Here is a 20,920-nt window from a genome sequence, read left to right on the forward strand (position 1 = left end):
CGGCTGATCTCGAATTGCTCTCGCGGTACTTAAAAACCATATGACACAGTCACGTGCCTGCAGCGCGAGCTGAAGTGGGACAAAATTACTAACCAGAATGCACTGCTTCAAGTCAGCCGCCGATCGGTCTGCGCCGCGCCGCATGAAGTCGAACACACCTATTCATAAACGGGAAGGTGAATACCTTCGTCTTGTGATCCACACTGTCACCGAGCCTCCTCGCATTGTTTTTCCGCTCCTTTTAAAACTTCTCCCACCCCGTCTCTCAATACACAGCTCCCGCCCCAGTGTTTCTCATTTCTTTATCAGTCTCATTAATTAGTTGCCAGGACAATATCCAAAACGCAAAACTGTTAGGGTGAGTGTGTCTGCTGCATTCTGTTAATGACACGGGTAACGTTATAAATACGTTTTTTGGCAGAAGGTGCACAGTCAGCGTTATTTCTCTGAATAAGTTTAGGTAACTTGTAAAGATAACAATTACAAAACTAGCAAATTATTGCATGTGTAGCAGGATGACGTATAGCGTTATTGGTTGACGTGTGGCAAATCCACGAACCAATTAGAGAACACTTTAGAGGCTATAAGAGCTCTGAGTGGGTTGTGAACGTTAAGCGTCATCCAGCAGTACCGCCCTTTCGATGGACGCGGGTTTTTATGAATGGATGGTAAGTGTTGGCTGTACGCGTAAATTCGTGTTTGTATTAATGTTTTTAATTAACGTGATATGTTGCTGCCAGGATAATGATCGCTCCGTGGGGTCTCATCGCTCTGGCGGTGTTTTAGAAATGTTGGATCCCTCTTGGTATGTAGCATATAGTCTTTATTTAGTGTGTGTTTTAACTTAATGAAGTGTTCTGTGCCTGGCAGGTAACATGCACACCTTCAGGGTGTCCGCAACCTAGTAAATGGGGCGGAATTTGACTCGTCTGAGATGACTGCACTGCTGCCTTGCCTGGGCTTCGATTCCCTATTTTAATTGGACCGCACGTTCATGACGCGCATGGCGACCATGGCTGAGTTCACGTACCTACACCGAACCGGTGTTTCGAAAGCAGTGATTGCGTTTCCTGGTCATCTGCCTGCGTGAGGATGGTATTTTGAAAAGGAAATTCCGTATTGAACTCTCTGCTGTATGTCTGTCCCTCTGGTCGCGCTGGGATGAACTTGACCGTAACTTTGTTCGTTTGTTTGTGGATTTTTTGTTTGCTTTAATAAATCGTTGCGATTTATTTTTGTTTCTTTTGTTTTGGTTATTGTTGTATTTGATGTGTGTTATTTGGTTGAATTGTATTTTTTTTAATGGTATTTAAAGTGAGAGACGTTGGTTGTGGGCTAAAGTTCATCAAGGGTTGTTTGGTAATTTGCAGTGTTTTACGAACGTTGCTGTGGTATTTTTGGAGTGTGGTGTGTAAGGTACACGCTCCCTGCTGACCAGCTTCCACTTTAAATTCTATTGTCTTTTGGTCCTGTCTGTTGTTGTTATTTTTATGGTAATCATTGTTATTTTTGTTCTTGTTAAATATGTAAAATAAAGACTTTATATTTTTAATTTTGTGTTGCTTCCTCCTCGCCCCATCTATGGCAAACGAACCTTCGTGCTTTATTGTTAAATTTCCCGGTAGATTCCGGGTGGCGTAGTCGGACATTTTAATTTGTAGTTTCCTTTGTGCTCCACATTGCCACACATGCACATACAGTACAAAGCATGATTATTTATTTAGATTTCAGAATGAGCATGTTTGTCATTAATACTAAATATGCAGCGGTTGGCCGCTGATTTGATACTGTAATAAATCTGAATGTATAATAACTGATTAAAAAGCAAAATGTACAACTTTCAGCAAATAACTATATACATGCTTAGGACGTTTGCGTTATAATAATGTACAGGGATACTTCAGATTTAAAAACAGAGACTAGTAAACTTATGTTTTATCATTAAAATCTGATAACATCCATTGATTTAATAGAATGTTTGGGTATACCAACATGGCGACGCGGTGGCTTCACAGTTGTGACGTTATGCGCAATCCAGTCATTTATATAGAACAGTGAATGCAACACATATTAAACTATGGATGAGGAAAAAGCCAAGTGCCCAGATTATGAAAAGAGGAAAGATGAGGAGAAACGTGCAAATTATTTAATAATTTTTACAGAGATCGAACATATTCAAGTCCAAAATAAATGTATAGGCTATAATAGTTCATAAATGTATTCAGGAATTTAATTTGTTAGTTAAGTGCAAGGTTTTAATAGAAAAAGTTTGTATTTATTATTAGGGCCCGAGCACGCCGGGGTGTGAGGACCCTATTGTTCTTCAAGGGGTTATTATTATTATTTTTTTTCTTTTTTTAGGGCCTAAACATACTCAAAAACTCATGAAATTTTGCACAGATGTCAAGAGTGATGAAAATTTACATGTGGTGTAGGCTTTAGAATTAGGCGTGGGAAAATGGCTCTATAGCGCCACCTACAAATTTTCAACGAAGCAGCCCTCGGACTGTGTTTGACGTACAATTACGAAACTCGGTACGCTTCTGTAGCATGACAAGACCTACAAAAAAGTATCTTGGAGCGAAGCCGTAAACCAAACAGGAAGTCAGCTATTCGGAGTTATTTTTGTGATTTGGGCGCAGTTTTTGTCATTTCCAGGCGTCATACTTTAACTAACTCCTCCTACAGTTTTCGTCGGATCATCTTCATATTTGGTGAGTGTCATCTTAAGGCCTTTGTGATTTGGCCATGCGAAGGATTTGACTCTACGTAAAAATGTGTGTCGGTTCTGGCCCGACAAAATTTGATGTTTTCCAATGAAAAGTTGCTGGAACTCATGCATACAATGTCCGATCTGTCCCAAATTTCACGTGATTGCTAAGAGTCCTGACCTGAACACATCTACATAACAATTTTCATTTATAGCCATAGCACCACCAGCTGGCAACCTGAAGGAACATGTTTTAGCGCCACTTTCAAATATTGAATGAAGCAGCCCTTGGACTGTGTTTAACTTACATGTATGAATTTCGGTATGCTCATGTATTATTACAAGCCCTACAAAAAAGTATCTTTGGAGCAATGCCCTACACCAAACAGGAAGTCAGCTATTTTGAATTATTTCTCAGATTTTGGCTCAGTTTTTCTCATTTCCAGTAGTCATACTTTAACTAACTCCTCCTACAGTTTTCGTCGGATCATCATCATATTTGGCGAGTCTCATCTTAAGGCTTTTGTGATGCTACATTGCGAAGGATTTGATTCTATATTAAAATTTGTGTCTGTTTTGGCCAGCCAAAGTTTGATGTTTCGCTATGAACAGGAAGTTGCTGGAACTCAGGCATACAGTGTCCGATCTGTCCCAAACTTCACATGATTGCTAAGAGTCCTGACCTGAACACATCTACATGTCAATAGTCACTTATGGTTATAGCTCCACCAGCTGGCAACAGGAAGTGACATGTTTACAATTATTATGCAATGTCTGATCTGTCCCAAACTTCACATGATTAATTAGAGCCCTGGACTGAACACATCTACATGTCAATAGTCACTTATGGTTATAGCGCCACCAGCTGGCAACAGGAAGTGACATGTTTACAATGATTATGCAATGTCTGATCTGTCCCAAACTTCACATGATTAATAAGAGTCCTGGACTGAACACATCTACATGTTAATAGTCACTTATGATTATACCGCCACCAGCTGGCAACAGGAAGTGACATGTTTACACTGATTATGCAATGTCTGATCTTTCCCTAACTTCACATGATTAATATAGTCCTGGACTGAACACATCCATCTACATGTCAATAGTCACCAGTGTTGGGCAAGTTACTGAAAATTAGTAATTAGTTACAGTAACTAGTTACTTCTTTTAAAAGTAACTGAATTACTGTACCAGTTACCGTATATCAAAAGTAATTAGTTACTTAGAAAAGCAACTTTTAAGTTACTTTTATGTCTGCTTTTTAAATGTAAATATGAACAGTACTGAACAGTCAAACAATAAAATGATATGGATGGGCTATTTTACACGTAAGACTCTAATATATCACATACTGTAGGAGCCTATTTTGCTTTAGATTCAACTATTGAATATTTTTGTTAGAAATTATCTTAATATGTAAACTTAGTTTATTTATGTATATCATTTAGACAAATATTCTGCATGTTTACAAAAATATATAATGTATTAAAATTGTGTAGTGTCTCTTTAAAAACTTGGAGACAATTGTGTCAACATGTCATATTTTCTAAAATAAATTATAATTTTTCTGATTTCATATTTATTTTAATAAGTTAGAAACGTCTCCGCTGTGTCCTGCTGACAGGCGCGGTGCGCGTGCAGCAGATGAGGCAAATTATGGGTCCTCCGAAGGTTAGACCGTCTCATTTCAGTTCTCTTCGCAAACTTCTGAGCGCCTTGAAAGGCAGAGTGTTCACCTTTTATCGCATGCTTAGTAGGGTGCAGCCCTTGCATTGGAACACAGGGACTGCGCTCTTTGGTCATATATTGTTTGTTTTCTGTTGGATTTAAATGATACACAGGATTAAAGGAAGATATTTAATCAGAAAACGGAGTAGGCTACGTGGATTGTTTTGTCGGACGGACACAGAGCGAGTGGATTGTTTTGTCAGACGGACACAGAGCGAGTGGATTGTTTGTTCGGATACGGAGAGACTGAAACTAAAACTAAAAGCGAGATCACACATACTATGGAGTTTTAACACGGGTGTACAGCGCAGTGCGAATATTTTAGTGCAGAGGTCCCCAACCTTTTTTTCACCACGGACCGGTTTCAGCTTTAAAAAATTTCGCGGACCGGGGGGTGAGACTGGGGGGGGGGTTGGGGTCGCTGAGTTGCTGTTCAAACGTGCTGAAAATCCTCCTTTTCGAAATGTACTTTTTAAACGGAAGTAAAGATAACAACCATGCATTAGGAAAATTATTAGGATAATAATTGCTTTATTTAGGCTATAGTATATTTTCTAAAGATATAAAACCATATTTTGGCGGATTGTTTTTTACTTTCATTGTTTTTACTAGTTTGCTTGCCCATTTAGTCTTAATAATTAATGGAACCTAAACGAACTTGGCTTGCTGTTCTCGAAGGCAGCTCGAATCTTGGTCGGGCTCGAGACCCAATTCCAAGTAACAGAAGAGAAGAAAAATGCAGTGAAGGAGGAGAGATACCAGAAGAATTGCGGCTGGGCGTGGAGGCACAGAGACTCACGTTTACCATGATTAATGATGATTGACAAGTTTAGGTTCCTTTCAAACCTACGTTAAAAGTGTAGCCGTTAAAATATTATTAGCCTAATAGTTTATTTTGATCATGGTGCTACGATTGATGGATAATTCTGAAGTTGTTTTAAAGAAGAATAAAATAATTACTTTTCAGTCATTTGCGCTGTCACACAGTTGAACGTCTACGCGTATGTACATCATTTGCGATGTACATTTGCAAATGATTCATAAAGTCATACCTCCACAATTCTTTGATCGATTGTGTTTTAGAAGTACTGTATGCTCAAACTCTAATGACAGCAATGTGATCGCTGATGCACTGGTAGAGAGAGAGAGAGAGGCGGAGAAAAAGAGAGAGAGCGCGGCTCTGTTCAAAAGTGGAAATGATTGATGTTATTTGAAGTCGGCTCTTAAAGTACAAAATACCAGATTAAGCTATTACGTGGCTATTATAAAAAAAATTCGGGACGTTCTTGCGACCCGGTGGCAACTTGTCCACGACCCAGTACTGGGTCGCGACCCGGTGGTTGGGGACCTCTGTTTTAGTGGAAACAACAAACGCGGATCGTTCTCTTCCATGAAGCCGATGTAGACATCTAAGAATATATGAACATTTCTTAGATTTATTACCTTTGTGGACTACAAATGCAAGTTGATGTCATACTGCGATTGCTTGGTGAAGATAATTTACAAACATGAGAACGGATGGATTATGACTTTTTTTAAACAAAGGTATGTTGTCCCGTTTAGATTTTTCATGTTCATTCTATATGCACTGTCAGCTATGATGAAGTGTAATTAATCATTGCGCCGCCAACTACGGTCCTGCGACGTCAGATATGTCTTGTCTATTTTTTACAAAATAGAGTAACGCGAGTAACGAACTCATTTAAATTTAAGTAATTGTAATTGCGTTACTTGATTTAAAAAAATACTTCGTTACATGCTCATAACCGCTAAAAGTAGTGGAGCTACAGTTACAGTTACTTAGTAACACGTTACTCCCATCACTGATAGTCACTTATGATACCATTAGTCAGTTATGGTCATAGCGCCGCCAGCTGGTAACAGGAAGTAACATGTTTACAATGATAATGCAATGTCGGATTTGTCCCAAACTTCACATAATTGATAAGAGTCCTGGACTGAACACATCTACGTGCCAATATTTACATGTAGTCACTCATACTCACACACACTCGCTCACTCTCTCTCTCTCTCTCTCTCTCATGCTATCTTACACGATGCTACCTCGCTGTCATTTGTAATTAGCAACAGGAAATGTGGCACATTATACGACACTTTTAAATGGTTCACCTATGTTTACATGCTTAAATTTACAACTGTCCCCTTTAATTCTTATGCCACGGCGTGGTGGTGTCATGTGTGCGAGGGCCCTTCCATCACTGCTTGCAGTTTTAATTATTATTATATTTATTAATTTAAGATAAGGTGTAGAAAAGATTTACTTACTTCTCTTATAAATAAAGTATAAAATAGATTGAAAGCACTGTTTATATGTATTATTATGTGTTTAATAATAGAATTTAAATGCAGTACATATAAATAATATTATGTTTTTATGTTAAAATAGCTCTACAGCCCTCCGACAAGATGTCCATCTCAGAAATGACCCAAAGCCAGTTTGAGACCCCTGCTTTAGGCACTTGGTGCAGTAAACTTCCGAAACATGGAGCTTGTTTTTGCATAGTTTTTTGGCACAATAAGTTGTTAATGCATTGGAAATATGACTGTGCTGTTGCTCATAGAATTGGTTAATAGAAAAAAACGGGCTTGGTAAAAGTCCTGGTTCAGCCAGAGAAAGTTCAGGTTCAGGATTTTTTTTCCCTTTAAGCCCTGAGTCCAACAAGAACAGGCGTTTTACTACAGTTAGTAAAAAACTTCATGAGAATCACCATACTAGACTCTCAAACTTGTTAACTAAAAAAGATGACGAGATAGTAGGTAGGTACTTAAAAGAGAAATGTAACGGGTGTTGCATAAAGAAAGCGGAGAAAAGGTGAATCCATGTGCAAAAGGTGTTTATTGAGTAAAATCCCAAAAGGGCCCGCAAACATATCCAGTAGGGCAATCCACAATCAGAATCCAAACAACAGGCAGTATATCAGGGCAGGCAGAGTTCAATCACAAGATCCAGGAACAGGCACAGGTCAAAAACAAAGGCAGATGCAGGTAACAGATAAACAGATTAACAGATACAGAAAACAGGAAGATACTAACAGGATGGCGATGTAATAATCAGCCGGGAACAGGTGTACAGGAAGTGACTTAAATACAAAACAGACAGAAAGTGTGAACTGTGACATGGCATGATGTATTTCAAAATAAAAGTCAGAACAGAGCAGGATAACAAAATACAAGTTCAAATAACAAAAATACACAGAATACAAGCAAACACAGAACAAAACCTTACAGAACCCCCCCTCTAAAGGGCGACTCCCGGAGCCCAACATACAAATTACAAAGTCCAATAGAGGGTGGGCGGGCGGGCCAGGACCTCTTGGCAAAGGCAGGGCAGTTCAGGGGAGGTCCTGGGTCATGTGGCCAGGATGATCCAGGGTCATTGGGCAGATGCGGGCCTGGGTCATGGGGCAGATGCGGGCCTGGGTCATGGGGCAGATGCGGGCCTGGGTCATGGGGCAGATGCGGGCCTGGGTCATGGGGCAGATGCGGGCCTGGGTCATGGGGCAGATGCGGGCCTGGGTAATGGGGCAGATGCGGGCCTGGGTCATGGGGCAGGCTTGGACCTGGGTCATGGGGCAGGCTTGGACCTGGGTCATGGGGCAGGCTTGGACCTGGGTCATGGGGCAGGCTTGGACCTGGGTCATGGGGCAGGCTTGGACCTGGGTCATGGGGCAGGCTTGGACCTGGGTCATGGGGCAGGCTTGGACCTGGGTCATGGGGCAGACATGGAGCAGGATCAAGGGGCAGACATGGAGCAGGATCAAGGGGCAGGAATAGGCCTGGAACACAAGGAGAGGAAGGGTCAGATTACACTTCAGCCTCCGCCTCGTGTCCTCTGCCTCCTTTCTGTGTCCAGGTACTACCCCCCCCAAAAAAAAAAACTTGGGAAAGCTTTTATATACCAGGGTGCCGATGTCCCAGATGGTGAACCAGATGAGTCAGTTGAGCCAGGTGAATCAGACGAGACAGGTGAGCCAGGTGAGCTAGACGGATCAGGTGAATCAGACGGGACTGGTGAATCAGGTGGGTCAGACGAATCAGATGAATTAGATGGGACAGGTGAATCAGGTGGGTCAGACGAATCAGACGGGACAGGTGAATCAAGCAGGACAGACGAATCAGATGAATCAGGCAGATCAGATGAATCAGAGGAGTCGAGTGAATCAGAGGAGTCGAGTGAATCAGATGAGTCGGGCGGATCAGATGGTTCCGATGGTTCAGATGCAGGGCCTTGAGGAACCTCGGGAACAACAGAGCAGAAGACAGACCAAACGCACCACAGGGCTATGGCAACTTCAGGGATTAACGAGTCAATAAGACATACCTCTAGGGTCGTCGGTTCAGGCAGGGTGGCCATCTTGATGTCAGGTGCTGGGTGAATAATAGCCCTCATGAGTGCAGGTGTGGTGGTGATGATAGCTCTCTGAAGCTCAGGTGCCGGAATGGTTGTAGCTCTCTCATAAACAGGTGCAGGTGCAGAAACAGGCAGGATGGCGGCCATTTTGGGAACAGGCAGGGTGGCGGCCATTTTGGGGACAGGCAGGATGGGGGCCATTTTGGGAGCAAGCATGGTGGCGGCCATTTTGGGAACAGGCATGGACAAATCAGGCATGACATATACAGGTTTGGGCAGAACAGGCATGAAATTGCTTGGTGTGTTGTGTATATTCTCTGAAGGTGTATCCGCAACACCCACAGTGAAGGGGGAACCACACAACAGCAACGCAAAGTCAATATATTGCTCTAGAGACCAGACATCCATATCGCGTGGCATACACAAACGCAGATTATCATCCAGGGCATTATAAAACAGGTTTTTCAGAGTAATGTCATCAAAATGTACCTTATAACTCAAGTCCAAGAAATCACTCACATATTCCTCAATGGGGCGGTGGTTCTGGCGGAGTTCTAACAGGGCAAAAACAGGTTTCATATTGCTGGTGGGAAGTTACAGACCTTCGCTGGATTCCGGGTATCGGCTGATTATTCTGTAACGGGTGTTGCTTTAAAGAAAGCGGAGAAAAGGTGAATCCATGTGCAAAAGGTGTTTATTGAGTAAAATCCCAAAAGGGCCAGCAAACATATCCACTAGGGCAATCCACAATCAGAATCCAAACAACAGGCAGTATATCAGGGCAGGCAGAGTTCAATCACAAGATCCAGGAACAGGCACAGGTCAAAAACAAAGGCAGATGCAGGTAACAGATAAACAGATACAGATACAGAAAACAGGCAGATACTAACAGGATGGCGATGTAATAATCAGCCAGGAACAGGTGAACAGGAAGTGACTTAAATACAAAACAGACAGGAAGTGTGAACTGTGACATGACATGATGTATTTCAAAATAAAAGTCCAAACAGAGCAGGATATCAAAATACAAGTACAAATAACAAAAATACACAGAATACAAGCAAACACAGAACAAAACCTTACAAGAAAGTACTTATGCTGGGTACTAGTGGTGTGCATTGTCACTGCTCTCACAATTCGATTCAATTACGATTCACCAGGTAACGATTCAATTCAATTCGATTCTACGATGCATTGCGATGCATCAGAATTCTACTGTACACAACAAGGCAAATTTTTCATCAATCAAGTAGTAAAGTCAAGTGCAACTATTCTCAACAAAACAGAACCTTAGCAGCTTTAAGACAATGACAATTATATACCTGAGATGAAAATTTTAGACACAGCGTAAGTCTTGTCTAGTTTCCCTTTAACTTCGTAGAATCCGAAATGTGCCCATACAGTATGTCCGCTTTCCATGGAAAATGGTGCGTTTTTATTTACCCGTCTATCGCGGTCATCTCTCTCCGCCTCAGCCATCTTGATTGTTGTTGTTATGCCCCCGGAAGTAATTGAAACTTCACAACTCGAGGCCAGAAAATAAACAGTGACATAATCGATTATGGCACTTTGCTGCATCGATGCTGAATTGTGCATGCGCGCATTGCGATGCATCGCCGAATCGATTATTGTTGACACCCCTACTGGGTACATATCAAAATATTTTTTTAAAATGTGATAGACCACAAACATGAGGATAAAAAATCTTACTAGTGATTTAATCGTTTTGCTCCAATAGTGTGTGGTGTGCCATTGTGTGTCAAAGACAGCACACCACACACAGATTTTAACCAGAGTCTCGACTGTGAACACAGGAAATCCCACAAAATCTTGCGAGACTTCAAAATAAGCATGGCTGACGATATCCAGGAAGACATTTTAATGATAGTGTTTGGAATAATTTTTACAAGACACGTTGTATAAACATTCGTGCTGTTGCCACAAATCAACAAGCTGATCCTCCATCTTTGCTGTCCACATCAACTTCACTTTGGCCGTTTCTCAATCCGAAGGCTGTAGCCTGCGGAGGTCGCATATGCAGGCTGCATACGGCATGAAACCTGGTTTATTCAAGTTAACTGAGCATTACATTCGCAAGTCATAAGTATATTACAACAGTATATGATAAACTAGGAATAATAGTCAATTTTATAACTGTTAATATTTTGAAATAAGACAGTCTTGATGATGTATATGCAGCCTGGAAATGCGACCTACGGATTGAGAAGCGGCCTTCCCTCATCTCGCTTTCTGAATGGATATGGTTTCGTTTCACGTGATAATCTCAATAGCGTGCTCCCGCTGCCAGCCACAACAACAAAACAAACAGAGAATTAAAAGATGAAAAATGATCTGCGGGATAAATTAAGGTAGCGAATCTGTGAATAGATAATACAAACGCTGCTTTGTAAATGTTGAAAATGTTTATCATTATCCTATCTCTATATTAATATGACCATGCTGGTTAATTCGCGTATGTTGTTGCCAGTTTACAGGGTGATGTAATCTAATGGCTGTTTCCAAGCACTTTTAGGCTGAAATAAAGCCTCTTTTTATTTACATTACAAATGCCTAGTATGTCTATTTTAATGGTTGCGGGTGCGGGGCGGTGTGGGTTGTAAAAATAGATACAGTGGTACGTGGCGGGCCAAATATTTCATAAAAGCGGGACCCGCGGGCTGGAAAAAATGCAGACCCGCACATCACTAGTGTATGATTTAATAATCAATCAAGTTCCTACTAAGAATATACCAGTACTCATCAGAAGGTTTGCTATGCGATTTGGAGTAAAGATTACTGCTGTTCCCCACAGAAATACTGTCGAGCAGATGGCCCGGGAGCTTGGTGTGATATCAGACCTACAAACCGCTGAAGTGGCAATGACTACAGAGAACCTCACATTAGGATTTGACGCAACAACACAAGAAGGTGTTCATATAAATAGCATACATCTTACAACTAAAACAAAGTGTTTTGTTGTAGCCATCGATCAATTACCCGGTGGCACTGCAGAAGACTATGCTGAACATGTGACAAGTTCTATTGATGAACTGGCTAAAGTTTATTCAGTTTTTTATTCCTGTGATTACGAAGACTGCCGTAAATCTATTATAAGCAACATTTCAAATGTTATGACAGACCGCGCAATTGTAAACCATGCTGCAATCCAGAGAATATCAGAGTCGTGGGGGAAACCTCTTAATGAGCTTAACTGCCACCTTCATCCCATTGACACCATTGCCAGCTCATGTCGGGCTGCATTGAAGACATTGGAGACTTCTAAGGGACATGTATTTGGTAAAGACTGTATGGCAGCAAACATTGTCCTCCAAATGAATAAACTTCGATACAAGGATGGGAAGGGAGACCCAAAGGGTTTCACTACTTTTCTTGTCATAGAAAGTTTATTTTAAAGCCAAAAGCAGAAAAATAAGCAATGGATCCTCGTGGATGGAGTTCGAGAAAGACTAGGTGCCTCATGTCTGTGTAGGCAGAAGAGGAGGTACAGCGAAACCATCGTGTTTCTGAGATGATTGCACAGAAAATGGACACAACCCCAAAATATTTTATTCACAATAGAATATAGATAACATATCAAATGTAGAAAGTGAGACATTTTGAAATGTCATTCCAAATATTGGCTCATTTTGGATTTCATGAGAGCTACACATTCCAAAAAAAGTTGGGACAGGTAGCAATAAGAGGCCGGAAAAGTTAAATGTACATATAAGCAACAGCTGGAGGGAGGACCAATGTTTAAGAATAGAAATGTTGTCCCATTCTTGTCTAAAACAGGCTTCTAGTTGCTTAACTGTCTTAGGTCTTCTTTGTCGCATCTTACTCTTTATGATGCGCCAAAGGTTTTCATTGGGTGACAGATCTGGACTACAGGCTGGCCATTTCAATACATAGATCCTTCTTCTGAGCAGTCTTGACATTGTAATTGATGCAGTATGTGTTCTGGCATTATCATGTTGAAAAATGCAAGGTCTTCCCTGAAAGAGAGAATGGGAGCATATGTTGCTCTAAAACTTGGATAAACCTTTCAGCATTGATGGTGCCTGTCCAGATGTGTAAGCTGCCAATGCCACACACACTAATGAACCTTGGCCCATAGAAAACGCCTGCGCTTCTGCGTCATGTTTAGAAATTGCTTCTTTTTTGACCTATAGAGTTTTAGCTGGCAACGGCAAATGGCACGGTGGATTGTGTTCACCCATGTTATGATTTCCATTACAGTAGCATTCCTGTATGTGATGCAGTGCCGTCTAAGACCCAAAGATCACGGGCATCAAATATGGTTTTCCAGCCTTGACCCATACGCACAGAGACTGTTCCAGATTCTCTGAATCTTTGGATGATATTATGCACCATAGATGATGATAACTTCAAACTCTTTGCAATTTTTCTCTGAGAAACTCAGAAAACTATTTTTCCCCGCAGCATTGGTTATTCTCTGCCCATCTTGACTTCTGACAGACATTGCCACCCTGACAGGCTTTTTCATACCCAATCATGTTGCCAATTGACCTAATAAGTTGCAAATTGTCCTTAAGCTGTTCGTTATGTACATTAAAATTTTCTGACCTCTTATTGCTACCTGTCCCAACTTTTTTTGGAATGTGTAGTAGAGGGCTGCATTGGGTTGGGACTCCGGCGGGACCCAAAGCAAATCTCGCGGGAGCGGGCGGGTTGTGCAGCTCTCATGAAATCCAAAATGAGCCAATATTTGGCATGACATTTTAAAATGTCTCACTTTTAACATTTGATATGTTATCTATATTCTATTGTAAATAAAATATACATTTATGAGATAAGTAAATTATTCCATTCCTTTTTTACTCACAATTTTTACAGTGTCTCAACTTTTTCTGATTTGGGGTTGTAAAATAAAATACCTAAAGCTTGCTTACAGAAGGGCAAAGGACAGCAATGGCAGGTCTGGCATGGAAAGGGTAACCTGTCCGTTTTTCGACGAACTAGACGAGGTTTTAAAGGACAAACCATCCTTTTGTCCTGTGGATGGATTTGTTTTGGACTCTGCAGACACCGGTATGTCTACGGAATCAAGATCTGACTCCACCGACTCCTACGCTACCGGCGATGCCACCCTGGAGGAGAACGAAAGTACAGTTTATTTTATATAAGTTAATTTTATTGGTTTTTGAAAACGGTGAGAACCAACTGAGAAGTTGTAAAACATTATGAGCCCCTCAAAACTGCATCTATCCTTAACTTAAGTAAACCGCACAGTTAATAAAGGTCTTTTGTGGCTTGTCAATGCAATTTTGTAAGAAAACAAACTATATTTTAAACTTTAAAACCCACAATAACTAGCTTCTGGTAACGAAGGCATCTTGGATTCGCATGTGTTTGCCATGGGTACGTTGCGCAGTAACTCGTGTGAGTACATGATTGTTTGTAGGTCTGGGTATTGTTAGGAATTTCGCAATTCGATTCGATTTCGATTCTTGAGGATTCGATTCAATTCGCTATTGATTTACTTGCTTCGGTATCGATTCAATAATAAGTAAATACACAAGCAATTAAGTACCTGAGTATATTTGTAAGTAATGTGTGTAGTATTACTAATGTTTGATCACGTTGATGGTGCAAGCTTGAAAGAAGTGCTGCTGTTTGCCATCTTTGATCTTTCTGTTTTGATAAAGCGCGTCTTGTACAACGCTGAACGCTCTCACTAGAGTGTTGCCCACAGCGCCGCCACTGGCTGGGGGCTGAATCGATTCATAGGATTTGATGAATCGATATTGAATTGAGATACAAATAATTGCAATGCATTGATGAATCGATATTTTTACCCAGCCCTAATTGTTTGTTTTGCTTGCAAAATCACGTTGATTACCCACAGACGCTGTTATTAACACCATTATTAACACAGTGTAGCCGTGTGTATTACTTATGTTAAGAATGGATAAACTTTGTAGGGTTAAAGTCATAATTTGTTTCTTGTTATAAAGCTTGAAAGAGCAAGGACATTAACAAAAATAATCTCAAATGTGTTTGTCTAAAAGATGTTGGACTGAAATCCTTGGGTTATTTGGAAAGTTGGTAGGAGTGTCCCTTCATAGACCACTTGCACTGACGTATCTTAACATATATCAGTGCCAATTACTTGTTTCCATATGCACATCAGTATAATTTTTCTGTACGGTATGTTTATAAAAACTAAAACGTCCTAATAAGTAAGGGTTAGTTTGGGATTAATCCAAACCCTTTCCAGGGAACCACCCAAACTGGGATTTGAAGCAGTAGATTTCGGAATGTGAAGATGCAAATGACAAACAATTAATGTAACTGTTCTTAACCAATGTTATCTGTTTGTTTATAGATACCACAGTTGAAAGTGAGGCTGATGCTTCTTCCTCAAAAGTGTCGGCTAAGAGAAAGAAGTCAACTCAAGGTCGAGGAACAAAAAGAATACATTTGAAACAACACTTAAGATGTTTGCCAACTCTATCATCGAGGGAAATGGTGACGAGGTGTTGCTAAAAATACAAGAGAGGCAGCATGCCCACAAAGAGAGGCTGTTTGAAATGAATGTCAATTTCAGCCATCAATGGCATCATCGGTGCAACAATCCTCTAAACGACATCACCATATCCGTGGTACCAGCCGCAAGCGTCCTCGACATTGACATCTTACCAGCCCCAAGCACCATCCAACGGGTTTTTCACCTGAACTGACTCACACTTCTGAATTTGCACACTGTAGTACACCTGACTTTAGGTCTCCTCGCTTGGAGGACACCTAAAATATATGCCGTAAGGACATTTAAGATATATCAACCTCAATGATTTTTTTCAAGGCACAATGAAACGTACAGGCCGAAAACGTTTCTTTTAAAAAGAACACTTACAGACAAATGAGCCAAAACTTGTATATATAATTTTTTTATATTTAAAAAAATATCTTTTATGTCTTTAAAGTACTGTATTTAAACAGTTCCCTTTTATTGTTTATAAAAAGAACACTTAAAGAGAAATGGGCCAAAACGTGTATATATATGTGTATGTGTATATATATATAATATATATATATATATATTAAGTTTATGCTTGTGTTTAAAGAACTGTATTTAAACAGTTACTTGTTGTTGTTCCTATAAATGTTTATTTTCAAGATCAGAGTCCTGGTTTTCATTTTACTATTGTTTACAAGGTAGTGTCTTTGGCTTCTGCAAAACAACAAATGAAACAAAAGGTTTGAAGACATGTTATTAAAACCAACCCTAATAAAGTAACGCAATGCAACTACAAATTAAAAATAGAATTAGAAGTCTAAAGAATCTCACCCCCCACCCCCAACTCACTTTGAAGTGCATCCATTATCAAATGTGTACATGATGTTGTATAGACCACTTTTCATATAACTGTAATGGCATTTCTACTGCTAGAAATAAAACATTGCCAATGTCTTTGCAGGCGTTAAATGAAACCCAGAAGATTATTGCCTAAGAATGGTTTATAATTGCAACTTACCCTAATGCAGTGGTTCTCAATCCTGGTCCTGGAGCCCCACTGCTCTGCACGTTTTGTATGTCTCTCTTATCTGACAGACAATGAGATCTCTGCTAATGAGCCAGTAGCGCCTCACTGCAGAACGCGACATCCAGGGGGCGGGGTTGGATTTAGATCCAGGGGTGGAGCTGGATCCCGATCCAGAGATCCCATTGGTCGGCAGTTTTACCACAAGACACGTCATACACGTATTGCTGCGTTACCATTTCCGCATTAAGTCGTAACTAAATTAAGTTATTATTTTGACATAAAAACTAACTTTACTTATGACTACAATAAAAGTAGTGCCTTTAGGGTGAAATGTTATTTTTTTGCTATAATGTTTTGGAGTAAAACATTTCGGGTAAGCCTACTATGAGTAATCTTACCACATGCAGTTTAAGACCTATTAATGGATACAGTATAAATATGCATAATTATTAAAATATATAGGCTATGGCATGTTATTTAGAAATTAATAAATTGAATGTTTATCTTGTATGGACTTTGAACTTGTTTTAACGCGTCTTTGCTTACAGCCATAGGAAACAGGTTTCCCTCGTTGATGGTTTACTTTTTTTATTTGCTAATAAAAGATATCAAATAAATTTGTTTTTATATTTACTCGTATAGGAATAGCTGTTATAAGTGGGATAATGTACAAATAAATCTCTTCAGTGATATCAAACTGTCGGGAACGTGTCCGTACCTCTCCTTACACCTAACTGTGATACTTTCTAAATTATGAATCTTTCTTTCTCAACTATATTATTAATCAAACATACACTTAAATTGATAAGAGCAACCATTGGCGACCACAGGTTGCAACTAATTGCGGGCTGCAACAACGCAAATATACTGGTTTATTTGGCGGAACAAAGTATATAAAGTGGGAGGAGTTGGATCTAGATCCAACCCCGCCCCCTGGATGTTGTGTTCCGCAGTGAGGACCATCTCTAATGAGCTGATGATTTGAATCAGCTGTGTTAAACAAGGGAGACATACAAAATGTGCAGAGCAGTGGGGCTCCAGGATCAGGATTGAGAACCACTGCCCTAATGGAATGTAAGTAGACATTTAGCAGGTATCTTTAAATTATAGTTTCACCCCCCCCCCCCCCAAAAAAAAAAACTTTTCTGTAATAATTTACTCACCCTTATGTTCTAAACATGTATTGTATTTTTATTTTAATTAATTCAAAAGATGTTTTTATAAATGATGGTGAGCACACAGCTGTTGTTCCCATCAAATTACATCATATTTGTTTCTCATACTATAGAAGTCAATGGTCAATGTTTGCAATCAGAAGTGCGTTTACCATTATTGATCATCTTTTGTGTTCAACAGAATAAAAAAAACTCATATAGGTTTATAACAGGATGAGTATTGAATATTAATGTTTTGGGGAACTATCTCTATAACTTCTTTGCAGTCAACCTCATTTTGAAAAAATGTCACACTCAAACTAAAACAGATATACATTTCATGAAACCCTTGCCCAAAAAACATGATTATGGTCTCATTTGGATAGCAGACTTTTTATCGAATTATCATTTTCTGATACTACAATAAAGTTATGAAGGCCTTAAAAATATAGGTATAATTACTTTACCAAAAACTTGTGATATATAGTTATCTTAATGTAATTTAAATTGAATTAATCTAGAAATGCACTATAGCTAAAGCCACAGGTCAGACCATGTAGTGTTTGAAATGTGAAGAAAATACATGTAAATATTGGAATTCTATATTTTATTATTACTTAAATATCTATAACACAACGCTAAGTGAGGAGGTGCACATTAACTTTAGTTAGAATACTAGCTTAGCACACTATCGAAACAGGAAACTTAGTGGGATTACAAATAGTGATGGTAGTTCGCGAACAAGCCGGCTCTAAGAGCCGATTCTTTGTAGCGAACGAGAAGAGCCTACTCACGTCACAGAGAGCCGAATCTTCATTCGCAGACAGGGGCGGGACCTATTTGTATGTGGCACACGATGCGTTCAATCAAATGGGAAGACAGACTAGGATTATACCATTATGTGAAAGAAGACAGGGGGAAAGGTGTGTTTGATTAGGGTTGAAGCAAAACTTTGCAGGACAGTGGCTCTCCAGGACCAGGGATGCCCACCCCTGCGTTAGAGAGAGGCGGGGGAGCCGGATTTAAATGTAAGCACATTGGGAGAAAGTTAAGGCATTTACCAAAAAGAAGAAGAAAGTTAAGTCATAAATAAAAACCTAAAAAATACTAATTTTGCCTGTATTTATTAGGTTTGTTTGCTGTGGTTCTGTGTTCATTGTTCAATTGTTTAATTAAAGTTTTATTGTAATATTAAATAATAGTAACTGTGTATTTTTTTCTACAGAGAAAATTTATAAAAATAAGGCTTTTATAAAAACATTTTATACAAAAATTGCATACCAACACAAAAACCATTCACAATTGCTAAATTGGGCTAAAAAATAAGTCTCCCAGTAATACTAATTAAAGAGCCGGAGTCGGAGCCGTAAGAGCCGGCTCTTCTAAGGGAGCCGAGCCAGAAGAGCCGAATCTATGAAAAGAGCCGGACTGCCCATCAGTAATTACAAATATGTTTTTGCTTCAAACTGACTTATAACAGAAGCCGAGTGTTTAAACTAACCATATGTGAGCTGATGTGGCTTTGGATTGCAAAGTGAAACCTTATAAAAACTTTTTTATGTTGTTATTCATAATACTGAAGGCTATGTTTATTGCATTATAATAAATATACTGTCTGAGCTTTAAAAAAACAGAAATGACTGAATGAACTCATATACTCCATATACAATCAATCAATATTTCTCCACATATGCACGCCATTTTACCAAAAGCCCTGAGGGATGTTGTTTTTGTGAAGTGACCAAAAGACACCATCTACGCATGCTCATTTGGCATTTGTACACTGTAGGTCATGATGAAATAATGTGGTAAAAATTTTGGACATCATAATAACAAGGATAAAGCAGACGCAGTATGCAGCTAGACTAAATTATGAGATTTATTGAAAATAACACCAGCAAATCAATAAGAAGGAAAGAAACCTACATTTTAGATACAGTACAATTTCTGTACAAGGGTCTACGGAAGAGGATTAGGGCCACTGGTGAAAAAAAATATTTGAATTCTGACTTTATTCTCAGAATTCTGACTTTAATCTCAGAATTCTGAGTTTAAAGTCAGATTTCTGAGTTTAAAGTCAGAATTCTGAGATTAAAGTCAGAATTCTGAGAATAAAGTCAGAATTCAAATATTTTTTTCACCAGTGGCCCTAATCCTCTTCCGTAAGGGTCAGTACAATAATTTGTTTAAGCTTGATTTTTTGCAAAATATAATGAGAGTGCCCGTCTAACACACTGTGGGCCTTCAGCTCTCTCTTGTGTCACTGGAATGTCAGGTGCATTCACTTCAACTGGCACCTCTACATCCAAGCATCCAAAAAATTTATTGTGTTTCCTACAAAAGGAAACAGACACATATTATACAAAAGTAAAATTCATGCACTGCACAACTGCTAAAAAAAGTAACGAATTGTTTCTATTAATTTGCACATGTCTTACCGTTGGGAATAGCTGTCCATTCTCTGCAAGATATAAACAGAATGGAATCACGCAACACTCTGGCATCATGAAAACTGCCTGGCCATCCCACATTTATATTGGTAAAGCTGTAAATTAATCAGGTATTAGTTTGTTTATAAAAAAGAGACAATACAATAAAACAAATCGAAATAAAATATGAATAAGAATAATTACTGATTGTGACTGGCTACTTGTGATCCACAAGTAGATAGGAGTTTTCCTTACTCAAACATGTTCTGAGGGCAGAAAGAATGTGATTGGTTCACAAAAACGACCAATCAAAATGCTTGTTATTGGTTTAAGCCCTCAGCGGAGCCTCCAAGGCAGCTTCTGCAGTGAAGCAGTTCGTGCTCACCGTTGGTCAGATAAGTAGCGCAGATATGGTAAGATAGGAATGAGACTGTTTTTGAATTCAGCTCGAAACGTTTCGAGCATTTAAATGACGCTTTTTCATGTGTCCGTGGGCACGACTTTCTTTTTCGTGCCAGTTTCACGTATTGGTTATTCAATTTTTTTCCTTTTTTCAAACCATTGTCGATTGGGATTGGGGTTAGATTTGTGGTTTTCGTCACATTTTTAAACTGTTTTCGTGCGAGGATAAAGTTGGGTTATTTAAATTGTTCTTGCTTGGGGTTGGGGTTAGAGTTGGGTTAGGGTGAGGATGTCATTTTATGTAACAGAAAGTTGTTCTAACCCCAATCCCAAGCGACAATGGTAAAAAAAATAGGAAAAACAATTGAATAAACCCCAATCGATTGGGATTGGGGTTAGATTTGTGGTTTTCGTCACATTTTTAAACTGTTTTCGTGCGAGGATAAAGTTGGGTTATTTAAATTGTTCTTGCTTGGGGTTGGGGTTAGAGTTGGGTTAGGGTGAGGATGTCATTTTATGTAACAGAAAGTTGTTCTAACCCCAATCCCAAGCGACAATGGTAAAAAAAATAGGAAAAACAATTGAATAACCAATACGTGAAACTGGCACGAAAA

The 20,920-nt window shown here is 39.4% G+C and overlaps 1 long non-coding RNA gene across 2 annotated transcripts; it reads left to right on the top strand.

Annotated features, from left to right (window-relative positions):
- Positions 1 to 533: 533 nt before the first annotated feature.
- On the top strand, positions 534 to 1,232 carry LOC129424145 (uncharacterized). 2 transcript variants are annotated; one of them, XR_008637974.2, is made up of 3 exons: positions 534 to 668; positions 741 to 805; positions 871 to 1,232. It is a non-coding gene; the product is annotated as an uncharacterized lncRNA (long non-coding RNA). The 2 variants fall into 2 exon arrangements; XR_012369399.1 differs by having other exon boundaries at positions 534 to 805.
- Positions 1,233 to 20,920: the final 19,688 nt, after the last annotated feature.

This window comes from Misgurnus anguillicaudatus, chromosome 5 (genome assembly GCF_027580225.2).
Source record: "Misgurnus anguillicaudatus chromosome 5, ASM2758022v2, whole genome shotgun sequence".
NCBI lineage: Eukaryota > Metazoa > Chordata > Actinopteri > Cypriniformes > Cobitidae > Misgurnus > Misgurnus anguillicaudatus.